Below are 23,558 nucleotides of genomic sequence, written 5' to 3'. Positions count from 1 at the left end.
CCCCCCATCTCCAAATCCAAAACGGGGGTGACCTTTACCTCTGCCACCTTGGCAGCAGCAGGGGTGCTGTTGGCTTTGGGATTTTTCTGGGTATTGCTTTTATTTTCTATGGGCTTCTGCACCTCATAGATCCGGGTAGCCTGTTCAATGACCCAGTCTAAAGATCTTTTCTCATGAAAATCTCTCACGAGCTGGGTCATTATATATTTGGGCAAGGCATGGAAAAACGTATTTATAAATTCTCTGCTATCTGTGCGCACCCTTCTGGTGGTCTGCGCAAAAGCACGCTTTAACTCCTGCACAAATTCTTGTGGGGCCTGATCCTCCCCACATTGCAAATTGTAGGCTGCCTTGCGAGCCTCTTGAGGATTTCTGTGAACAGAAAAATGTTTCAAGATGGCCGCCTTATAGGTGGACCATCTTAAATGATTTTGGTCCTCCAGCCCCGCAAAGAAACTGGAGTATTCCGGGGAGAAGGTCCACTTTACATATTGAATACAGCTTTGGCTGTCCTTCAAATGGAAAGTCTCCATCATTTGTTCAAACAACTCTAAGTGCTCCCAAACAGAATACTTAGCGTTCTTATGGTAAGGCGTGATGACGCTCCTGATCGCCTTAATTTGCTTGAAGGGGTCCTTAAGCAAGGCCCTTTTTGCCTTATTGGCCTTTTTGGTTCGGGTAACCCTTGTCCACTCGTCCTCGGACTCAGAGGCACTGCTCCCAGAGGTTCCCGTCTGTTCTTCCAGGTTTTCCCGGATTCTGCGAGCCTGGGAATGGCTGGCAGAATGTGGGGACCTGGTCTCCTGTGTCCTGCGCAGTTCAGAGGAGTCTTCAGATTCCTCCTTGCTGCCAGGATTTGATGGGTACCCCCTCCACTGACCTAACTGGGCAGAGGTTTTCAGGATGCCCTTAAGGGGCCTACTCTCCTGGGGTTCCCCACTGAACTGTACTGTACTTGGGTACCCATACCCGGATGCCCACCCCTCCATTCCTGGGTGGTACTGGCCTATGAGCCCCATACTCTTAGCTGGATAGTAATCTGCCATCCCTGTGGCCCTGTGCTCACGTGCGCCAGAGGACATGGGGGTGGCAGAGTCCAGGGACTGAGAGGTATGAGGGCCTCTGGTACTAGGACTCCTGAGGTTATGCTCCGGAGTTTCCATTTCCCAGCGAACCTCATCTCTATCCGCCCCTTCTCCCTGTTGCAATGCAAGAGCCTGCATTTGTGCCTTCAGTTCCTCAGTTAAGGCCTTACTAGACTCTATCAGTCTCTCCTGCATCGCTACCTGTTGTTGGAGCCTATCATTGTGTTGACAGAGGGCCTCATTTTCCCTCTGTGCTTCCTGGTTGGTCCTGGAGAACTGGGCTAGTCTTTGCTGCAGGAGGGTTACCTCCTGAGCTGTGTCCCTATTGGCCTGCTCCTTTCTTGCTAGAGCATCCTCCACCCTCCTGGTGTGCTCTAACACGTTCTGGTTTTCTTTTTGGAGGTCACCCAGCCCCTGGAGGGCCAGGTGATTTTCTTCCATTTTCCTTTTTAAATGGCAGACTTCCTGGCCTATGGCGTCTCTTTCCTGACTAAGAGCCTGCATTTGTGCCGCCAGGTCGTCCCTCTGCCTTTGGAAGGCACCAGCTTTCTGGCGCTCCTGATCAAACTCTGCCTGGGTATCCAGGTCTTTCAGAATCAGTTTATTGCTCTCCTCTTTCTCTCTATCTAGCTGGCTTTGCAGGGTGACTACCTGCTCCGCGCATGCCCTGTTGAAATTGATCTGTTGCTCCAACTTTTTCTGGTTCTGCAGTAAGGAGTCCAAACTGTCTTGGTGCTCCTTCTGCAGGGCCAGAAATCTGGTATCCTGGTCTGTCTTTTCCTGTTGTAGGATGCCCATATCCTCTTTTATTTTAATGATGTACTGCCTGCTGTCATTTTCTGACTCCTGGCTCCCCTGCAGCCTCTGCTCAGAAGAGGCCAGGTCAGATTGGACCTTCTCTAACACCACCTGTTGCCTATTTGCCAGATTTTGGCTTTCAGCACATCTATCCTGCATGTCTCCCATATATAGGTACAGGTATGCTGCTATCCTGGCAATCTTATTGTGTTCCTCTTTGGCTTTAGGAGCCATATATAGTTCACTCAGGGCCACATGTAATGGACCCTGATCTCTCCATGAGTCTGACCCTGTTTCAGTGACCTGTCGCGTGATGGCCTGCAACCAGGCATCCTGACCCTGCTCAGCCCATTCACCTCTCACAAATAGTTTATGTAAGAAGTGCTCTCTGGCTATTTTCATATCTACCAAGGTCGTCATTCTAGAGATTGGTCTCTGTCCTGACTTACAGAAGTTAGTATTTTATTTTTGCAGAACAGAACTTTTCTTGGAGTGTCCCTTTTGAGGAATGCTTCACAGCGTAATGCAGCGTGGTGATCCGACCGGATGTATGTATCCCGTCAGTTAGCACACTGTATTAAGCTGCACAAGTGGTATTCTAACCCAAACGTCCGGCCGAGCCCCCAGTTTGTAATAGGATTCAATTCAACACTACAGCTAAGTCAACGCCTAGTCTATAATACTGAATGAAAACCCTTATTGATATATCTTTATGTCCAGTTCATGCGTTCTGGATGACTACCCCTATATAACACCCCTCTCTTGGAATCCCCCTGACCCCACTGAGCCAAGAAGTAGTTCTGTTTTGCAAATTAAAAGGTTTATTTGATAATTTAAACAATATATATTATATCACGCTTTATAATAAATTAATAATTGAATATCACACTTAATCTAATATGATAAATATTAACAACGGAGAATCTGGCACTAACACGCTTCTCTATAATCAATAAGGAGTTGACATGAAATGGATAAGGTAGCACACAGGTGAATAGGAACAAAAGAAGAAGGTGGTACAGAATGCTTTATGTAAGCTCAGGTGGATGCAATATTCAATGAATGCAGTACAGAAAATACTCAATATGACTTCAACCAAACAATGTAATCACTTTTCTCTGGCTATTCACTCCCCCCCTTGATACAATGCAAGGAAATGGAAGGAAGCACACAGTTCTCAGAAATGCAATCAACTGTAATTCAGTTCACCCCAGCAAGCTTAGACTACAGAAGTTTGAAAACACAGGCAAAATGCTTTGATATGTGCTGGCAATGGAGTGAAAAATATGCTAAATTTGCTTTTAATTCCCTTTCAGAGGTTCAGGGCGAATGGTATCTAGTTAATATTAGCTCAGGCTCACTCTTGCAATGATTCAGGAATGATTAGCAGGTTAAACGAATTTCTGGCAAATGGAAGGCAAGCAGCAGCTGTTTTTACACGAGGAGAAATTTGCAAATCGCGGTAAAATTCGCGGATGCGTGTTCCGCGATTGCGGTAAAACTATAAGGGGTAGGAATGCGGGTCTAGGTTCGTAGGAAAGCCACGATTCTAAGCTTTCAGATGAAAGTAATTGCAAGTCTCTAAGACAAACGGTCGCGGAGATATGAGCGATTTTGTGAAGGTCGTTTTTCAGATTTGAAATTTTAAAAGCTCAAAATGACAAGTGACAGATTTTGCAGCTAGAATGACAGGTGACAGATTTGGAGCTATCAGGCAGTTCTACTTAGGTTAAATAGATTGAATTAGATGAATTTAAACTAAGAGCTTTGGTTTGGTACAGTTTGGCGGTACTCACAAGAGATTTTAAACAGGAAGGCGGCTTTGTCACGATCTGGTCAACAGGTCTGGACTTCGGACGGTCTCTGGGCACAGCGTCTGGTCTCTGGAACTGCTCACAGCATCGGGGTCAGCACTCTGGATACAATGGCCTGGTCTCTGCTAGGCACCGGTTCTCTGGGTCGGGTCCTGCCTTCTCTTTGGATATTTCTGTCACCGGGTTCTTGCAAAAGTTCTTGGCAAAATTCAGACGGCGTCAGCCGGCTGTCTGAAGAGTTCAGTTGCAAAAAGATTTTTAGGCCTGCTGACAAATACTCTTGCTGGCAGTGACCTTTTTGGTTAAGGTTCTGAAGTCTCTGTTTATCTTGGAGTCTAAGTGCTGGCTCTTTGAAGTTTGATGGAGGTAAGTATGGATTTTTCCGGCAGAGCTTCCAGCGGCAGATGGAATTGAAGGTCTCTACCTAAGTTTCAGTGGTCCATTTATATGTTCTGCAAGTGGGTGTGTGTGTTGGTCATAACTAAACTTGCCCCTCTCCCTTGTCATTGGTCAAATTTCCATTCCTCACTTGATTGGGGAAGGAAATGTGAGTCAGAGTGATGTCATTTTATGGCTTGCAGATAGGACACTCCCCTGTCAGATTGCACATATTCTATATTTGATAACAAAAGACATATTTCACAGTTACACAGTTGCTTGAAATTACATATACATGGTGTGGCTGAATTTAGCCATGTCTCTGTCCACATCTGCTGTTTCTAAGAGCTTGCATTCAGAAATGGCACATAATTGACTTTTTAACTGATTTTTCAATTTCTGACATTGACCCAACTTTACATACATGTGCGCAGGGAGTATGGACATTAACTGATGAAGTTTCAGATTTTTAACATGCATACATTTAGAGTAATATCCACTTTTCCGCTAACACCCCCCTGAACATACCACCGGTTCTAAAAACCTCTTAAACTGTGGGCAGAAAAATCACAAGAATTATGGTATCATTTATAAAATTTTCACATGTCCGCACCATGAGTTATTCATCTTTTTCTAAACAATATTCTGGCTACAAAGGGGTGTGGTTTCCCAGGTCACATGGTGGAAATACTGGTTTATCCAGTTCTGCCAAGCCAGCTTGCTCTCACAGGCAGTGCCCCTCCCAGCTTCTGCCAAGAGGAAGCTACATTTTACGACCGCTGTAATAAAACCTTTGCCTGAGTCAAGACAGGCTTTGTTCAGAGCTCCTGTATTCTGTGGGGCTCCCCTTAATTCAATTATCAGAGAGATGGCATATCCTTAGTGTGGCCAGCAAAAGGCAGATTGGCCTGGGAACACAGTTGTGACTCAAGTTTCACTCCTGATGGGGGTAGCTGTCAAGCAAAATCAAGTTCCTTAAGCCAGACTTTCAGCTAACTGTCATGTTTTTTGTTGCTTTTTAAATTAACTTGCAATTTTACACATGCAGCTAGAATGCTGATTCTAAGTTTAAACTATGACATTTAAACAATTGCAAAGGCATGTGACACCAAACATAGGTCACTCATTTAATCTAAACATTTTCGATTTTAGTGTCTTTAAATCCAGTGCAACTTAAACTGCTGACTCCATAGCAGTTTTGTTATAAGCATTGTTTTGGGCTCTTCATTTCCCAGATTTTGTAAGCACACAAAACTCCATTCTGCCAAATGTCTGCTGGTGTTCAGTGAATATTTTGCACATGTTGCAATGTTTGAAAATAGGCATTTTGAGCCTGCCTTCAGAGAAACACAGGGTGGTTTTAAAACGCCGGCTTTTGGATAGTGGTGAGTACTGGTACTGCACCCATTTTTGGGATTTAAGAAAATGAATTCCCAACAGTTATGGGTTTGCTTTTGGCAATCAGCATTGCCATTCCCAATGGTTTCAGACTACTGTGTGGGTAGTCCAATGGTGGTTTTAAAGCGCTTTGAAGCTAACCGGCGCTACTGTTTTTCCTTTGGCAACCCATTTCCCTCATGGCAACCCGGCCTTTCATTCTCGCACTGGTGGGTGACAAGTGAGGCAACCATTTTGGTGTGCGCACAAACTGCGCAGCTTTCCTGGATTTCGGCGCACATGTGGGTTTTCCGCCATCTTGAATTTTCTAAGCCCACAGCACCAAATGTTGTAGCATGATAGCTTAAACGTGGGTCAGGACACCCAACACGCAGAAGTAAAGAAAGACAGTGCAAGTGCGCTGGTGGCATGAAAGCAGCTGAGAGGGGGTGTGAGTGTCCTGAAAATAAAGTGAGGGGCACAATCAACCCAAAACAGAGAGAGACAGCAATGACAATGACGAGACAGTGAAAGTAACCCAAACATGGGAAAAGGGTGCAAGCGACCCAAAGGAAACACAGAGGATGCAAGACAGTATGGTGAGAAAAAATAGGGTGCAAGGGAGCAAAGTGAAAAGTACAAAGAAGCGTGCAAGAGGCACTAAAAGGTGAAAAGGTGCAAGTGTGAACAACAGAGAAAGAGCACAGTGAAAAGTACAGAGAAGTCTGCAAGAGGAACTAAAAGGTAGAGCAAAGGTGCAAGTGTGCATGACGGGAAAAAAGGTGTGCATGGTGCACAATAAAGTAAAGAAAGGACAGAGTCAAAGAGGCACATAAGAGGAAAAGGTGACAGAGAATAAGGAGAGTGGTTAGATGTCAGAGTGGTCACGTCTAGGAGGAGCAAAGAACCTGGCAATCTCAAAAGTCTCTGATATTAGCCCCATGAAGAACTGTACAGTGAAAGGAACACCCTGAAAGAGGCACTTGTTTTTTTGTGACCAGAGGGGGATAGGCTTGGGGAAGGGAACCCTAAGAGGCCCACAAGAGACATTTGTAAATTTCATAAGAAAGGGCCTATGCTTTGGGAAGGGAACCCTGAGAGACCTTCATGGAACTATGACTCCTCAATTGAGTTGTAAAGTAAGAAACTGTGAGTCGTCTGACCCAGAAGGGCCTAAGCTTGGGGAAGGGAACTATAAGAGGCCTAATAGGAACTGTGTCTTTTTGTTTGGAACTGGAAGGATCGAAGCTTGGTGAAGGGAACATCAAGAGATCCAGAGACTTTGTGAATGTCATTGATTTCCTGCAAGAGCCCTCTGTGGAAGGTTCCATGGTCAACCCTTTTGAGTTGAGCTATTTTGAAATGGCAGAATGACACATATTGGTAAGACTACCTGAGACCAACTGTGGTTTTCATTTTCTTTTGAATCACCATTTTTCCTTTAAGAAGACCCCCTATCATATTTGGTTCAGGATTGAGGGCAAGCCTAGGTTTGGACACAGACAAACTTTGGTTTTGGATTTACGGACATCGACAGCCCTTAGAAACACCATTGAGGGAACAATCCCTTAGATTTAGGGCAAGATAGGCATTAAACCAACCCCACAAAGTTTGATAATAAAGGTTTTCAAACTGTTACTTTTGAGTCTGTGTCTCTCCTGATACCATGCCTGTCTTACACAAAGTTGAGTTTTTGGTTTATTATTTTTAACAAATAGTTTTCTATGGAGTATTATGTGATGCAATGCAATGCTATCCTAGGTAATTGAATGTTATTTTATATATTAAAAAGGTATTATGTAACTGCACTATACGAATACACATATGTCTGTTAGAAACTGTGTGTGTGTGGATGTCATGTGTGTGCCATTTCTAGCATCATAGTGCATGTGAGGGCTAAGTGGTGAATTTGTTGGCTTTTGAGGTTTAACCCTGAAGCAGGGTTATTATTACAATTTTCTTGGTGATATGTTTTAATGATATACGCTTACATACTGCGTCCATTGTGCATGATCAACAGCCATACCCGGTGTGCACTTTGCCTGTGCTATAGACTTGTATCATGCTGCAGGATCCAAAACAATGCCTATTGTGTTCTCTGGGCATAGCCTGCTGCCATGCCTAGCAGACATTGTGACCATAGAATGCTCCCCAGAGCTCCAACAAGTACACCTTGCCCTAGACTTCTTCAAGAGCATCTGCTTGCCTTTGAGTAGGGTCTTCAGTGATGCCAAAGCCCTTTTGGATTGGAGTATCAACATTACCACACACAGGGCCAGTATTGCACTATTGCATGTCCTATGGCTTTGACTACAGGGTAAGCACTATATCCATGCCTAGTAACAAAGCCTAGTAACAAAGCCCCAGGCACCTACAAGTCACTCAATGTGTCCAATGTGTATTCTGGGCAACTTTACCTAGGGGCCACTTTGCCAGGTGCTTGAATATTGGCAATGTCCCAGGAACCTGCAAGATACAATGTGCCTACTGTACATAGCCTGTAACTATGTCAACTGGCGGCCTAGTCTGGATCATGCCCTTCATACATGCAGGGTGCAGCTCCAAGACACATTCTGACCTCTGACCAATTTCCCTGGACACATCAGGTAGGTTCAGGGAGGCCTGAGCTGGGTCTGCGGGCTAACCTGATTGCTGGCTCATGTGCCTGAAATAGTGTCCACTGGCCATCCTACTCCAGGGTCAGACCTAGATTGGTTCATTTGCACCTGATGTAGGACCAGAGGCCAGCAGAGACCTAGCTGTGATTTCTCTGTGGGCCTGCCGGTCTGAAGCAAGGTCTGCAGGCCCACAGAGGCTCACCTCAAAGGAGAGTCACTTCATCAAAAGGCTCATGGCTCATCCACACATTAAATATAATCAGTATAAACGTTTTAATAGCTCTCCCACAGAAATACTCACTCAGAAAATGTTACCTCTCTACAAGAGATTGGTCGTTCTCTCTGACATGCACTTTTCTCTTACCTGCTTACGGTAGGGTGAGATTGTGGGTGAGCAGGAGCATCTCCAGAGAATCAGGTTTTGCGCTCTCCTTAAAGTCCCACAGAGTGGCGGCAGTTCTGAAAGTGAAGGCAACATGTGCCTGTATGGTAGAACAGGCTATCACTGGTGTTACCCCCATATGCAGACGATGCCACTCTATCCACCTAATAGGGAGTGAAGCCAACACAGCGCTGCTCAGTGCCGCTGCCCTTGACAGTAGCTGTGCTTGTGCGGGTTCGTGAGGTTTGGTGCACTGCCCGTGGCATTATGACTAATGAATTGGATGTGCACAGAGATTTTAATGTATTTAATTGTTTATTTTTTATAACGCACCTTATACCATACCTGAGTTTCTAGACCAGAGTGTTGTCCCAGTGCTATCCTGCGTTCGCAAGATGTCTCAACCACACCACTAGAGGCTGCACCACTTTAAGCTACTGTGGCAGGAGTTCAGAATGTGAGGCTTGGGGTCCTTAGTACCTGTGTGTGCCATTGCCAAATGTGGTTATATATGACTGTAGTAAACAATGTGTGACACTTATTCATTTTCCAACGACCTCAAAAATGTCTTGGAGGGGTTGCACGTCACTCTGCACCCTCCTCTCTGCACAATCTTCCCCTCCGGCAGGTCGAAGTAGTACCCCACCTTCTCCTCCTCCCCTGCAGATGCTTCTTGCACAACCACAGCTGACACCGCCCCCTGAGTCCTATGCCACCTGAAGCAAAGTGGTGGGGTGAATTGTTCTGTAAGGAAAAAGGTGCGTGTGGGAGTTGGGGAAAGTGACTTGCAGTAACATCTTTTCTGGCAACTGACCTCTACTCCGAGACACGTGTAATTGACCTGCCATGGATTCCATCTTTTATAGGGATGCTTATTAAAGGTCAACATGTCACCTTTCAACCAATTCGAAACAATGCATGCATTACTTGTTTCTACATGGTGAACCAATATTTTGAATGTGTAAGTTAATAAAAATCAAAGAGTACTTTCATGCCCTTTGAAGCCTATGAAATTATTCGGCCAATTAAGTACTTAATGTAATGAAAAATTAATTTCTAAACGGATTTAAATAAGCATTGTTTGGCAATGTAGCTGCTTCACACCTTATTCGTAAAGAGTTAATTTTCGTCTATTCCGTGCATCTGAGAAAAATCATTTGTAAACTTGATCCAAACAAATGGAAATCAATAGGCAAAAGGATGCGATCTAAAGGTAAAAAGACAATCAATGAGCTTACGGTGAAGAGAAAGAAAGCTTCTGAAATGAATAGACGCGTGCCAACCATGGCAATGCCGCACATGCCCCTTCATACGAAATTCCATTGCAGGCAATATTTTGTAAAGAGCTTTTTTTTAATATGGTGTCAATTATTCTTGCAATACACAATAGTATAGCAAGTGATAGAGCAAAACACACAGGCCATTGAAAGATACTGCATTTCTCAAGTGTGTGTACGGAACTCGGCCTGGAGGCTGCACGCTGAGTGTCCAGATAAAGATACTGCATTTCTCTCGTGTGTGTACGGAACTCGGCCTGGAGGCTGCACGCTGAGTGTCCAGAGAAAGATACTGCATTTCTCAAGTGTGTGTACGGAACTCGGCCTGGAGGCTGCACGCTGAGTGTCCAGAGAAAGATACTGCATTTCTCAAGTGTGTGTACGGAACTCGGCCTGGAGGCTGCACGCTGAGTGTCCAGAGAAAGATACTGCATTTCTCTCGTGTGTGTACGGAACTCGGCCTGGAGGCTGCACGCTGAGTGTCCAGAGAAAGATACTGCATTTCTCAAGTGTGTGTACGGAACTCGGCCTGGAGGCTGCACGCTGAGTGTCCAGATAAAGATACTGCATTTCTCTCGTGTGTGTACGGAACTCGGCCTGGAGGCTGCACGCTGAGTGTCCAGATAAAGATACTGCATTTCTCTCGTGTGTGTACGGAACTCGGCCTGGAGGCTGCACGCTGAGTGTCCAGATAAAGATACTGCATTTCTCAAGTGTGTGTACGGAACTCGGCCTGGAGGCTGCACGCTGAGTGTCCAGATAAAGATACTGCATTTCTCAAGTGTGTGTACGGAACTCGGCCTGGAGGCTGCACGCTGAGTGTCCAGAGAAAGATACTGCATTTCTCTCGTGTGTGTACGGAACTCGGCCTGGAGGCTGCACGCTGAGTGTCCAGAGAAAGATACTGCATTTCTCAAGTGTGTGTACGGAACTCGGCCTGGAGGCTGCACGCTGAGTGTCCAGATAAAGATACTGCATTTCTCTCGTGTGTGTACGGAACTCGGCCTGGAGGCTGCACGCTGAGTGTCCAGATAAAGATACTGCATTTCTCTCGTGTGTGTACGGAACTCGGCCTGGAGGCTGCACGCTGAGTGTCCAGATAAAGATACTGCATTTCTCAAGTGTGTGTACGGAACTCGGCCTGGAGGCTGCACGCTGAGTGTCCAGATAAAGATACTGCATTTCTCTCGTGTGTGTACGGAACTCGGCCTGGAGGCTGCACGCTGAGTGTCCAGATAAAGATACTGCATTTCTCTCGTGTGTGTACGGAACTCGGCCTGGAGGCTGCACGCTGAGTGTCCAGATAAAGATACTGCATTTCTCTCGTGTGTGTACGGAACTCGGCCTGGAGGCTGCACGCTGAGTGTCCAGATAAAGATACTGCATTTCTCAAGTGTGTGTACGGAACTCGGCCTGGAGGCTGCACGCTGAGTGTCCAGATAAAGATACTGCATTTCTCTCGTGTGTGTACGGAACTCGGCCTGGAGGCTGCACGCTGAGTGTCCAGATAAAGATACTGCATTTCTCTCGTGTGTGTACGGAACTCGGCCTGGAGGCTGCACGCTGAGTGTCCAGATAAAGATACTGCATTTCTCTCGTGTGTGTATGGAACTCGGCCTGGAGGCTGCACGCTGAGTGTCCAGATAACGTAAGGAATTCTGGGGTGACTAATAATATATTTTTGAATACAATAGTGGATATTTTGTTTTCTTATAAAACACTTCAGGCATTGACACTGCCAAACAATTGCTGCTACCTTCCTTTCGCCTGCATTTTTATTTTCTCTACTTTTCTTTCTTATCTATTTTATTTTTCTCAGCTTGGCTCCCTCTCTGTCTATTATTGCCTCATGTTCACCATTCACCTGTCCTCTCTGCAGTTTGCTTAATTCGTGCAGTCCTTCTCTTTTTCCTTAACTTGTCACTCCTGTCCCTTAACATGTTCTGTTCTCGCTATTGTTTTGCCATGCTTGCCTCCTTGCCTCTCTTTGTCTCGCTCACACTCCCTGTCGGCAATTATCTTTCATTCCTCATTTATTTTATCACCTTTTTTTGTAATTGCGATATCCCCGGTTGGTTTGTGTTCGAGCATTTCCCATTTTTCTTAACATGTTCCCTCTTGCCTGACTGTCATGATTTATTTGTTTTTTTCTCCAAGTCCTACAACTTTCCTATTATTGGTGACAAGCAGCACATGACAGCCAAACATTGCCCCTCCCAACCAACCCGCATGATCTCTGCAGGGGCGTAGCATGCACCACCAGTGTGCCTGCTGTGTAAGAAGGCCCACGTCAGAGGGGCCTCCTTATTTGCCTCTGCCTAATGCATTTCTCCGTGAGGCTGGGATTTCATGGGGCGCTAACCCCATTCTACGAAGGAACCACTTCCGTTTGCAATACTTCACTGGATCTGGGGATCCAGCCATTGTGAAAGTCCAACTTGACTACAGTATGTTATCACATTTGAAGTTATGTCATTTAAAAAAAAAAAAGGGGAATAGTGATGTCTCGACTGTTTATATAGATAACTCTTTCCTTGCTAAACACGTTTTTCTATTGCACTTCACACACACATATATGTTGTGATCCTGGCCCTTCAATGCTTTTCCTCTGCAATCTAGATAGAAACTCATCTGCTTCGAGTTTATGCGTGTAGAATAAATGCATGTTCAATGTATATCATGTTCCACACGATATTGGAATGTTTGGCCATGTACATAATTCAGCCATTCACCTGTTCTTCCCAGCGACTGCCAGAATCATGTGCAAAATGCCATGGCTCACATTCAAAAGCAGTCGGGCTCCCTACTACCTTCAAGGCAAGATCTAGTATTGCCAAACTTCATGAGATAGGCGTTCTTCCAATATCAATGTTCCCACGTTCACTTTGTTCCCACTGCATGTACTTTTTCCCGGGTCCTCGTCTTTAGAATATATTGCCTTGGAAGCCTGCATGAAGTTCAGGACTTTCCTCTTTTAGCATTCTGCTTCTTTCGCCTTCCTTAAATGCTTTTCTCCCCTATATCACTCCATAACCACTTTCTCGTTTCCCTTATCTAGTGCTGTTTCTCCCACAGTATCCCAGACTATCTGCAAAGGGGAGCTTTTCCCTAGCCTCTCCTGGAAGCGCCAAAGTGGTCATTCAGTGTCTGGTCTGTGGCCGCCATAATCAGTGGGCCTACAAGGAACGCCATATGATGGAGAATCACATCCATCAGAAGCTGCGCGTAGGGCATTGAAAGTGGTATCTTCAAGTGACGAGGCTAAAAGTGATAATATTGTGTCTGCTCCAGCCATCTTAAGGTCTACGTGCAGTGGCTGAGCACACATTCCATTGGGAATTAACATTTGGTAAATGTCAAAAAATTAAAAAATATGATAATTTGATGGGTGTTTGTAAAATGCTGTAGGCATGGAGAGGAGCACTAATGGTGGCCCTCAACCTGGTATAGGTAGTTCAAGTGACCTCCAATAACCACCCAAACTGGTCATTGAGGTCATCAGTTTGTATGCACATGAGGAGGATCCATTGCTCTTCCGTGCTCATCGGGTCATAGTGAAGAGTGTATTGCCACGCATTTCTCCACAATCCACTAAGCGGTATAATATGCATCATGTTTCATGACAGGATAATGATTAACTTATGTTGCTGTATTTACCCTACATGCAATGCCTGACTGGTGTGTCAGGATAAGAAGGTGGGCAGCTCTCGCTACCGTTCCAACGTATTGGTGGGCCGCGTGGCCATTTAATGCAATGAATAACTGCCCTGCTCTTGCAATTGGCCAGTGTTTTAAGGGGCCATGTGGTACTTCCAACCTTGAATATAGTGGTCTTGTATGTGAACTTACATAATGAGCACATACCGTGGGTGATGTCCTGTTATTTGTGGAAAGGTCTGGAGGGTTCTGGATCTAAACATACGGCATTTGGCTTGTTGCTTGCAATGAACTAACTGTTTTTAGTGGAAACAAATGTTATGAGGCTTCTGGTGCTCGTATTTGTACGATAGGCCAGTTTGATATTCTTTGTACTTAGATTAAGAGTGGTTAAGTAAACTGATCTCTCTTCTCGAGGTTATTACTCAGACCGGGCTAGCAGAATCTTGCACAGTGTAAACAAGGCTCTTTTAAATGATCTTTTCATCAATATTTTGGGATAAACCAAGCACCCATTCTGTTATCAAGTACCATAGCATGTGTGACTCAGGGTAGCAAATGACTGTAATTTCCCTGAATATGCAAGTGCTGGCTGTAGAGCAAGTTGTCTCATAAATCCCATTGATGTTAACTCCTATTAAGAAGTAACATATTTCTACCCAGTGCTTGTGGAAGAGGGAGCAAGCAGGCCTTCCTTCATAGTGTTGGAGGATCAGGTCTGGAAAATAAACCTGATGGTTACTTTGGGAGTTAGCGAATTTCATATTTGTGCTCAAGCGATAGAGCCAGTGGAAAAGTTCTTGCAGGAATTTAAATCTCCTGATCAAATCAGGACGACATTGTCTATATATCTTTTCCAGTTGGTGATGCTACATTCAAAACATGTTGTCTTTGTCAATAGATACGTAGGTTTAAACAACTTTCAACTAGGGAAAATGCTGCCTACATGGTAGTTTATTTGACCGGCTTGTAATTAATATGCTTGAATTTGAGCATACCTTTAATGGTGCAGTTGATATAAGTCTCTACTTGACATGCTGTTTAACCAATGGCATCTTCAATGCTGGAGAATATATGTGTACATTGCTATGGCAGCTAATGTCTCAATGTATTCTTTCTGATGATCAACGGGAGTGTTTTCAAGTACTTTAATGATTTATATTGTAATTTAATGATTGAGAGTGTATGTCCGGTACACATCTGGTTTTATTTACTTTGGTAAACATGTCTCTATATTTACAAAAGGGCTGTAACATTAACCCAAGAGCCCAAGGTTAAAGGTGCCTGATGTATATTTTAGGGAGTTTGGGAGGGGCCTTGATTGATGCTACTGTGGAATTGGCCAGTTTAAAATAATCAGATTCCAAAACATACAAGCTGACAGATTAGGCTAAATCTTTTATCAGTTTAATTTACTGGCTACACACCACTCACAGTGTCCCTGACTGTAATTCCCCCACCGTTTTTCTCTGAATTACTGCCTTGGACATGGCTAGTTTTGAGAGTCTGAAGGGCAAGTATTTCTTTCGACAGGGAATATTTGGGAAGGATTGTTTATTTTGGAGCAATTGAAAATCCTTTTCAAACACTAACCTTTTAACTGATGTCATGTTATAGTTGTGTGCGAAAGTAAACCTGTTTCTGAGATCTGTGTCTGGGGTTCAGTTTGCACAAAGAGAACTCTTTCAATCATAACATTATTAGGAGTAGTCTCACATGTTGGTAGAGAGACGACATTACTTCGAAGGGACATTTGTATAGTGTGTCAACATTTTACTTGATGTTAATAATTTATGAAGCACACCATCGCAGCAAGTCATCTTGGCGGTAGGACAACAATACAGACCCCTCAACTCTTAATTAAAAGAGAAAAGTTTCAAAGCCTGTCTGAATTCAAGATGGTCCGAGACATGCAGCAGGGCATTCCACAATCGGGCCACAGCCACAGAGAAAGCTTGAACCCCAACCCTGGAGTGCCTGTAAATAGGGACCACAAGAAGGCCAGTACACCGAGAGTGAAGGTCACGGCCAGGAAGATAGCAAACAAATTTATCCTGCAGGTAGTCAGCTCTAAGACCCTGCAAGGCCCGATGAACTAAACACAGATTTGAAGTCGATTTGTTTTGACACCGGCAGCCAATGTAAGTCACAGAGTGGGAGTGATAAGAGCTCCATAAGGGGAGCCTGTGGCCACCCGAGCTGCCAGATTTTGCAGAAGCTTTAAGCACCGGATCAGGCCCTTAGGCTGGGCCAGATACAGTGAATTGCAGTAATCAATTCGGCTAAGAATTAGGGCGGCTACTACTGGTGGACAGAAATTGGGCAGAGTAAATGGGAGCACCTTCCGCAGGATCCTAAACTGGAAATGGCCTGCTTTACCGACTGCTGCCACTTGTTGGGTCATAGACAGCGAGGATGAAAACATCACCCCAAGATTTGTCACCACTTACACTGGAGCCTGAAGGTCTCCCAGAGAGAAGGCAAAAATGCAGGCACCCTGAGTGACAAGCTAGAGGAAGCACCCACCATCAAAACTTCTGTCTTGTCCTCGTTTAACTTCAGTCATTTTTGGTTCATCCAAACCCCCACATCCGCTAGGCATCGACACAGGCACAATGACGCCTCAACCTGTTCAAGATGTAGATAAACCAGGATCTGTGTGTTGTCGGCATATGAATAGCACCTGAGGCCATAGGAGCGGATGAGACCTAGAAGAGGCTGGATGTAAACATTGAAAAGCATTGGGGACAAGGCGGACCCTTGAAAAACACCACAAGAAAGTGAGGTAGAAGAAGAGGAGAACGGAGGTTGATAGATTGTTTGGCTGCAATCAGCTAAAATGGATATAAACCAGGCCAGAACTGTATCCTCCAGACCTGCAGAAGCTAGCCTAGACCACAAGATAAGATGGTCAATGGTCTTGAATGCTGCTGACAGGTCTAATAATATCGGGGCACCAACAACGTCCTTGTCAGCCAGCCTGGCCATATCATCCATCAATAAAACCAAGACAACCTCAGTGCCTTGGCCAGGCCGAAAACCAGACTAAAAGGATTCAAAGAATCCCAAAGACGCAATGAAGGAAGAAAGAAGAGGTGAGACCATAGCTTGCAGTAACTTCATAAAGAAGGATAGCAGAGTGATAGGCCAGAAACTAGAGGGAACAAAAGATTCAAGAGATGGATTTTTAAGCAGTGTAATAACAGTAACTTACTACAACTCAATGGGGTTATGACCAGACTGACAGGATACATTAATGGCTTGACAAAATCAAGGCAGAAAGTCAGATGAAATATCGTTCAAAACAAATAAAGGAACAGGGTCCGACAGGGCCGCCGATTTAAGATGACCAATGGCTATAATGAAGACCTCAACAGCTCCACTGTCACTGCAGCAGGGAGTTAAACCAAGGATCAGTCCCTTGAGTAGCTAGCTGAATATTAGAATGGATGGACTCAATTTTGGAGGTAAAATAACTACCCACTGTGTAGCAGAATTCCTGGGTAGGCGTCACTGGGTTAGCGAGTGCAGATGCTGATGAAAGCAAATTGACCACAGCAAAAAGTTATCTGGGTTGGCTAAGCACTTAATCAATCTTTAGAGTGAAAAAAAGATTTTTCTTTCCCTAATTAGAACATGATAGTCCCCAGTACATTGATTATAAGCTATTCTTTCTGCCTTTCCGTAGGCACAGTACCATTTTCGCTCCGCTTGTCTCAGCCCGAGGCGGGTGGCCTTAAGCTCGGCAGAGAACCATGGTTCAGAAGGACGCCTCTGAATCTGAATATTCTTCAGAGGGGCCACTATATCTGCTGCTCTTTGCAAAGAGCTAGTCAAAAAGGAGAGATCAACTTCCGACGTAGAGCTACAACTGGTATCAACTGGGGCAACCAATGCCTCCAGATCGGCACCACACCACTTGCGACGACAGGCTGTAGGTAAGGAAGTCTTAGGAAGTGCTTCAGGGAGTTCAAACTGGAATGAAACTAGACAATGATCTGACCATAAGACAGACTCAACAGAAAGAATCTTTAAATCTGAATCTCTAGCAAACAACAATTCCAGTGTATTCCCAAGTGTATTAGTAGATTCCTCCACAAATTGATGGAGGCCCATATCTAGCAATCCATCAAAGAAATGGTTGACATTCAGGGTCCGGGGAGGTAACATTTAACATGAAAATCTGCTATTATAACAAGGCAGGCATACTTTACCTGCGGCTCCGCAATAAGGTTCACAAAAGGGTCCAGAAATCAAGTGAACAACCCTGGAGGCCTATAAAAAAACAAATCGTGCCATAAGCAGGAGTCAGAGGCCACACACCATAGTAGTAGGGCCTCCATAGGAACTAGATGGGGTAAATCAATCTTCAACACCCTATATATAGTTTTAAAGATCATAGTTACCCCCTCGCATGGAGGCATAAGATGGACAAGGTGAGTAATTGTATAGCCAGGCTTCAGAGCTTGAACTAATGTGGGGGCTGTGATGGATCACAGTGGTAAGAGTATCTAGTTAGTTTGTCTCTGATATCCTCTGCATCATGTCCAGAATATGCCTGCTGACCGCTGATTGGAAAAGCATTGGACGTACTGATCCCTTTCTGGGCCTTTCACCTTACAACTTCCAACAAATAAAGGCCAACCACTGAATGAATGCTTTATTTGCTTTTAATCTTCTCTTCTAAGGGAGAGTCACATCCTGAAATGTCAAACATGTTAACCCACTTGCAGTGTACAGGTGCCTGAGACCTTTAGTGGTCGAATGTGCACTGTGAGAGAACCCAAGAACTTTCAGGGGTGGATGCACCCTGTGAGAGAATCGGAAAACCTTAGTGAGTGGCTATAACCTGTTAAAGAATCCCAGCAATGCGTGTGGGTGTTTCTACCGCTGGAAGAACTGGGGGACATTAAGGGGTGCCTGTGCCCTGTGAGAGAAACAGAGGATGTTTGTGGGTGGCTGCAGCCTGTGTGAGAACCCAAGTCATTTAGTGGGTGGCTACACCCTGTAGAGGCTACACACTATGAGAGAAACTAAGAACATTTGGCAACTAATGTGATCATGAGACAATACAAGAAGGTAAAACATTTACTTGCACAAAAGGCAACATATTGTGTAAGTCAGCAACTGGACAGGGCCACTAAATCACTACGAGAGATATATGTTTGCAAACTGCACACACCACAAAGCAACCCACACCACCTTTCAATGTCCAACATGTAGCAGGTGTCTTTTTTCATTTTTTTTTATTGTGTTACAAACGAAATTCGTTTTTTGACAAGTACAAAATCAATAAAATACATTCATAATATTACTAACAAATTGCAAATATATCTTAATTAACATTCCATGATTAACTATGATATCAACATTTCCCTAAAATGATAATACAATTTATCAGTGCCATTAACGATATTCAGTTGAAATAAACCCAGACAGCTGCAGGACCTTTACTACATTTATGGTCAATGATGTTTCATGGCCTGCTATAAGCCTACCCCAGAACAGTGCTGAAGTCAGTCGCTCCTCAGACTTTATAAAGTGTTGAAAACACCTCAGTCTTATGTCCAGTGTCTCACCACATTCCAACAAGATGTGTTTAATAGACTGCCTGCTCGAGTCCTCACAACCGGGACACAGTTTCTTTGCTTCTCTGCCTCGACCCCAACGGGACAACACCTCCGCAGTGTGAACCAGATTCAAGCAGAATTTTAGAAAATGTTGTCTTCCTTTCCAATCTGGAAACTTTCTCAAGTACTTATCGAGAAAGTCAATTTTGTTATCATATGGTGAGAGTGAAACTTCCACTGATAACTTACTCATATGATCTATCGTATGTATCCAATACATGCACATTAGGGCTTGATTTGCCTTCATTGGATTGGCTATGAGGGTTCCCATATCACTATTACAATCACCCAATGCTCTCAGTACCAAAGTCTGTAGATTGGACAATAGCATTGACCGTGAATGTTCTAAATAGACCTGTAAATCCTCATAGAGGGAATTAGCCTGTGGGATCTCAATCTGGCGATGTAGGGATAACAACTTCCATTGTGCCTGTGATTTCAGTGACCTTAGACGTAGATCATATTTTAGGCTCATAGGGAGACTCTGGGGAAGACCAAGAACCTTCTTCTAGATGTTAACCTCTAATTTCTGCTAATTCAATTCCCAAGCCAGAGGTTTTGCTTCTAGCCAATAGAGAATTATCGGGATCACTTTTGATGTATAGTACTTTATCAGAGGCATTATGGAAAACTTACAGTATTTTCCCAATATTTGTTTCATTTCTGATGCTAATTGAGAGGCTTTTCCTATAAAGTATTGGTTGTTTTGTCCCACCTTCTGGACTGCATATAGGGTGAAACCTAGATGGACAACTTCCTCTAGCACCAGGATAATTTGAGCTCCCAGTGTCCAGATGAATTTTCGGCCCTGTCTGCCCTACTTCCAGAAGACTAATATTTTAGATTTCTACGGGTTGATAGATAGCTCATTCACCTTTATATATGGTTGTAGTGAGTTTAACAACCGCTGTAGACCCACTTCGGTATTATCTAGAAAGACAATGTTGTCCACATACACTAGCCATCTGATCAAATTGCTACCAATTTTAGGGTTTGCCAAAGCTGCAGATTCTCCCATCCCATATTCACTAAGTAGAGGTTGAATAAGAAGGGTGCCACCATGCATTCCCGTCTGACTCCTCTCTCGACTTGGAAGTATTCTGAAAGTGAGCCTTCACTATCCAGTCTTATTCTCACTGTGTTGTACTTATGGAGAGAGGCCAACATAGACAGCAGTGGTTGCGATATTTCACAATTTTCCAGTTTTTACCACAAGCAGGCTATGTTGACCAGATCCAAGGCACTGGGTAGTTCTATCCATGCACCATACAATACTGGTCCCCCTTTCAAGACAAATGTATCACTTAAGGTAGCTAATATGATACCATTTTACGATGTCGAAAGACCTTACCTTTTCGGAAGGCAGTTTGATGTTTTAACAAAATATTACTTTGCTTAGCCCAATTTTCTAACTCCCTCAGCAAGAGACTCGCAAAAAGTTTACATTCAACATCCAAGTGGGTGATTGGTCGGTGGTTTGTTGGAACCGTTCGGTCCACCCTCTTAAAAATGGGATTGATAATGGATGTCTTCCAAGACTAGGGAAAAAGTCTTCTTTTCACGATTTCTTTGAACAACTGTGTTAACAGCCCTGACCAAAGGTTTATACTACCTTTTAGCACCTGATAAGTTAAGCCATTTGGGTCCGACACTCGAGAGGATGATTTTTTTTATCAGTTCGACAACATCACTCTCTTCGAAATCCAGAGTCCATGCAATATCATGTATCTTAAAACTCACTGTTCCCAATGGGTATGATATTGAAATGTCACTATCGCCCAGAAGTTGCGGGAGGTGTTATCTCACAGGACTTCGAGCATCAGCTCTCTGTCTTTTTGTAAACACAAAGTTTGTCCTTGCCTCGACCAATTTTTGTTATCTTTCGTAATGATATTTACTTAATGCTATTTACTCTTTTGTTAAATTCTTCCTTATCTAGGATTTTTGCCCTCATAGACCTTAGAGTATTTTGCATTTCTCTTTTTTTAACCCAGGTATCAAATAACTGTCCTCATCCAAACAGATGTGTTGGCCACAAGTATATGTCATTCTATAGTCTTCCAAATTGTACTAGTCAAAAGGGGACCAGAAAGCATGTTTCCTTCCACAAAGCAAGAAGTAGGATAATGTTCTGGTCATGTTTACACCACTGCAACTATTGTTCCTATACGTCTCTTTAAAATACTCTCTCCATATACATATCAAATATTTGTATATAACATCCTATTCATGATCTAAACACAAATGACAAAATGTTCTTTATAACTGTATTGAGTTTTGTGACCATCCCCTACTACTTTGTGAGGGGTTTGAATGACTAGCAACTGGGCTGATTTGACTACTACCCAATATGTGCCTCAGCATTGAGGAGGAAGTAGCATTCAGGAGGCTTGCCACCCCACCAAGATGCAGTATTACACCCCAAAGATTATTGCAGATCCCTTTCCATAGCCACTCAATAAGGTAACCCCACGGAGTCCCTGGAGACCATGGTATAAAAACATTATACACTCTGGTGGAACTCTTTAATTTCCAGAGTCTCTCCAGTACAGTTTCAGATTAAAAATGGCCAAGATGAAGCCTTGCCAGGTGGTGTGCATGCCAGAGCCTGGCAGACCACTGCAGCATTTACAAGACAAGGTGTAAAGCAGGCACGGCAGAAGAAGAGAAGTTCCCAAATGCACATAGCGAGATGGCATGTGAAACACGCTTTTCCACGGGGAAGCTGCACAAGGCAGAATATTACTCTTCCATGGATATGGGACACTCTGAATGTCAAATCACTCCCAGATTGTCTTACAAGATGGTGGTGATGTTACAAGCCACATACAAAGATATCGGCCAAATTGGCGAGAATTGTAACTCATTAGATAGCCTGGAAAGTCAAATTAGAACAGATTTAAATATCCATTATGACAAACACAAGTCGTGTTTGAAACCCAAGTCCCAAAACAAACAAACAGGGCGCTAACCCCTCCTACAGGCTGAGACAGAAACTAAGAATCCAGGAGAAATGTAAATTAAAGAGCGTTAATCAAAGGAGATGGAAAAGACATGATGTCCCGTTAGAAAACAGCAAGCTTTCGAAGGATCCCTAGAGTCTAGAGGACCAGGATGCCCTAAAGTCTTATTATACAAGAGATCTGTCGCAGGAGGATAACATAACGTTGCCTGTCAGGAGAGGATCCTGAATGAGCACAGAAGAAATAACCATTGATACTGAAGTGAATGTGTTATATTGTGAGTTGGATGATGTGGAACGTTATGTGTGGAATGTTTACTTCATGGTTCCACATGGAGTTTAGCTTGTTTACCTGTGATGGGGGTTCCATGTTCTGTTGGTTAACAGTTGAGCTGTATTCTGGTTGAGTCCTGCTGGGCTCAGGGTTTGTGTTGGCAATAAAGCATCTGTCAAACCTTACAAGTGTCCTTCATTTCCACACTGGCGATGAGGATTACTGTCAGCACAGCCCTGTGTGAACCCACGAGGAACCGTGCTCTTGAAAGCCCAGCGGGACTGCGTCTGCTGCCAGAGGTGTTGTAACAGACAAATCTCTCCACAGCAGTGGCCTCTGATGTTGCTTGCCGCTTTCCCCTGAGGCAGTGGGGGTCGAGCGCCGGCAACATTCATCATCCAGAAGAGGAGCGGCGGGAGAGAGCTGTCACGTTGCCCTTTGCGCTCCCCTGAGGCGGTGGGGTCGAGCGCCAGCAACAAACGTCACCTGTTTTTCCAGAAGCGGGGCAGAGTAAGAAGAAGCTGTTGGTCGCCCGCCGGGCTCCCCGGAAGCAGTGGGGGTCGAGTGCTGGCAGGCGTCCGAATCTGGCCGCGGTATGCCAAAAGTCTGGCTGAGGTACACAACAGGGAAACAACAGCAGAAGAGGTAAGGAACACCTCCCTTCCTCTCCCGCGGCCAATCAGAGAGGCGACTAGGGGTGGGCCTTACAATTACAAGGCCCTAATATGCCTATGCAACAGGGGGCTCTGGTAACACCTCCGACGACGCCCAAGCACAGGAGGACCTGTCCATAATGAGAAAAGAGATTCAACCACCAAGGGGGTGGGGCCTCAGCAACAAGGGCCTCAGCTATGTGGCTTTGATAAATATACCATACTACGGAGCAAAGCAAATAACAAACACAGGAAACTTAGATTGTATGAAAACTGTCTAGTGACAGACACCAACAGAAAGAGAAAGCAGGATAGCACCCAGCAGAGCACACCCACAATGTGACGCAATCAATAATAGCAATACGTTACAAATATTGCATAAACAGAACTGAGGTAGAACAAAAGTCAAGCAGATATGCAGCAGAGCAATGCGCGCACAGCACTAGCTTTTCTGCAAAATCCTGGTGAACCTCCCATACGTTGGGATCTCTGGGTGGACACTTTTAAAGTGTATTTAAGATCTGCAGGGTGTGCTAAACTGAATGATGACGACAAAGAGGCAGCCCTCTTAAATTGTCTTGGAACTGAGGGGCTGAGAGTCTTCAGGCATCTGCCTGGCCCAGAAGTGCGTGCACCGCCCACAGGTGAGGGGG

Source organism: Ambystoma mexicanum, chromosome 2q, assembly GCF_040938575.1.
Source record: "Ambystoma mexicanum isolate Mex_15411 chromosome 2q, UKY_AmexF1_1, whole genome shotgun sequence".
Lineage (NCBI taxonomy): Eukaryota > Metazoa > Chordata > Amphibia > Caudata > Ambystomatidae > Ambystoma > Ambystoma mexicanum.
This window is presented reverse-complemented; position numbering follows the sequence as displayed.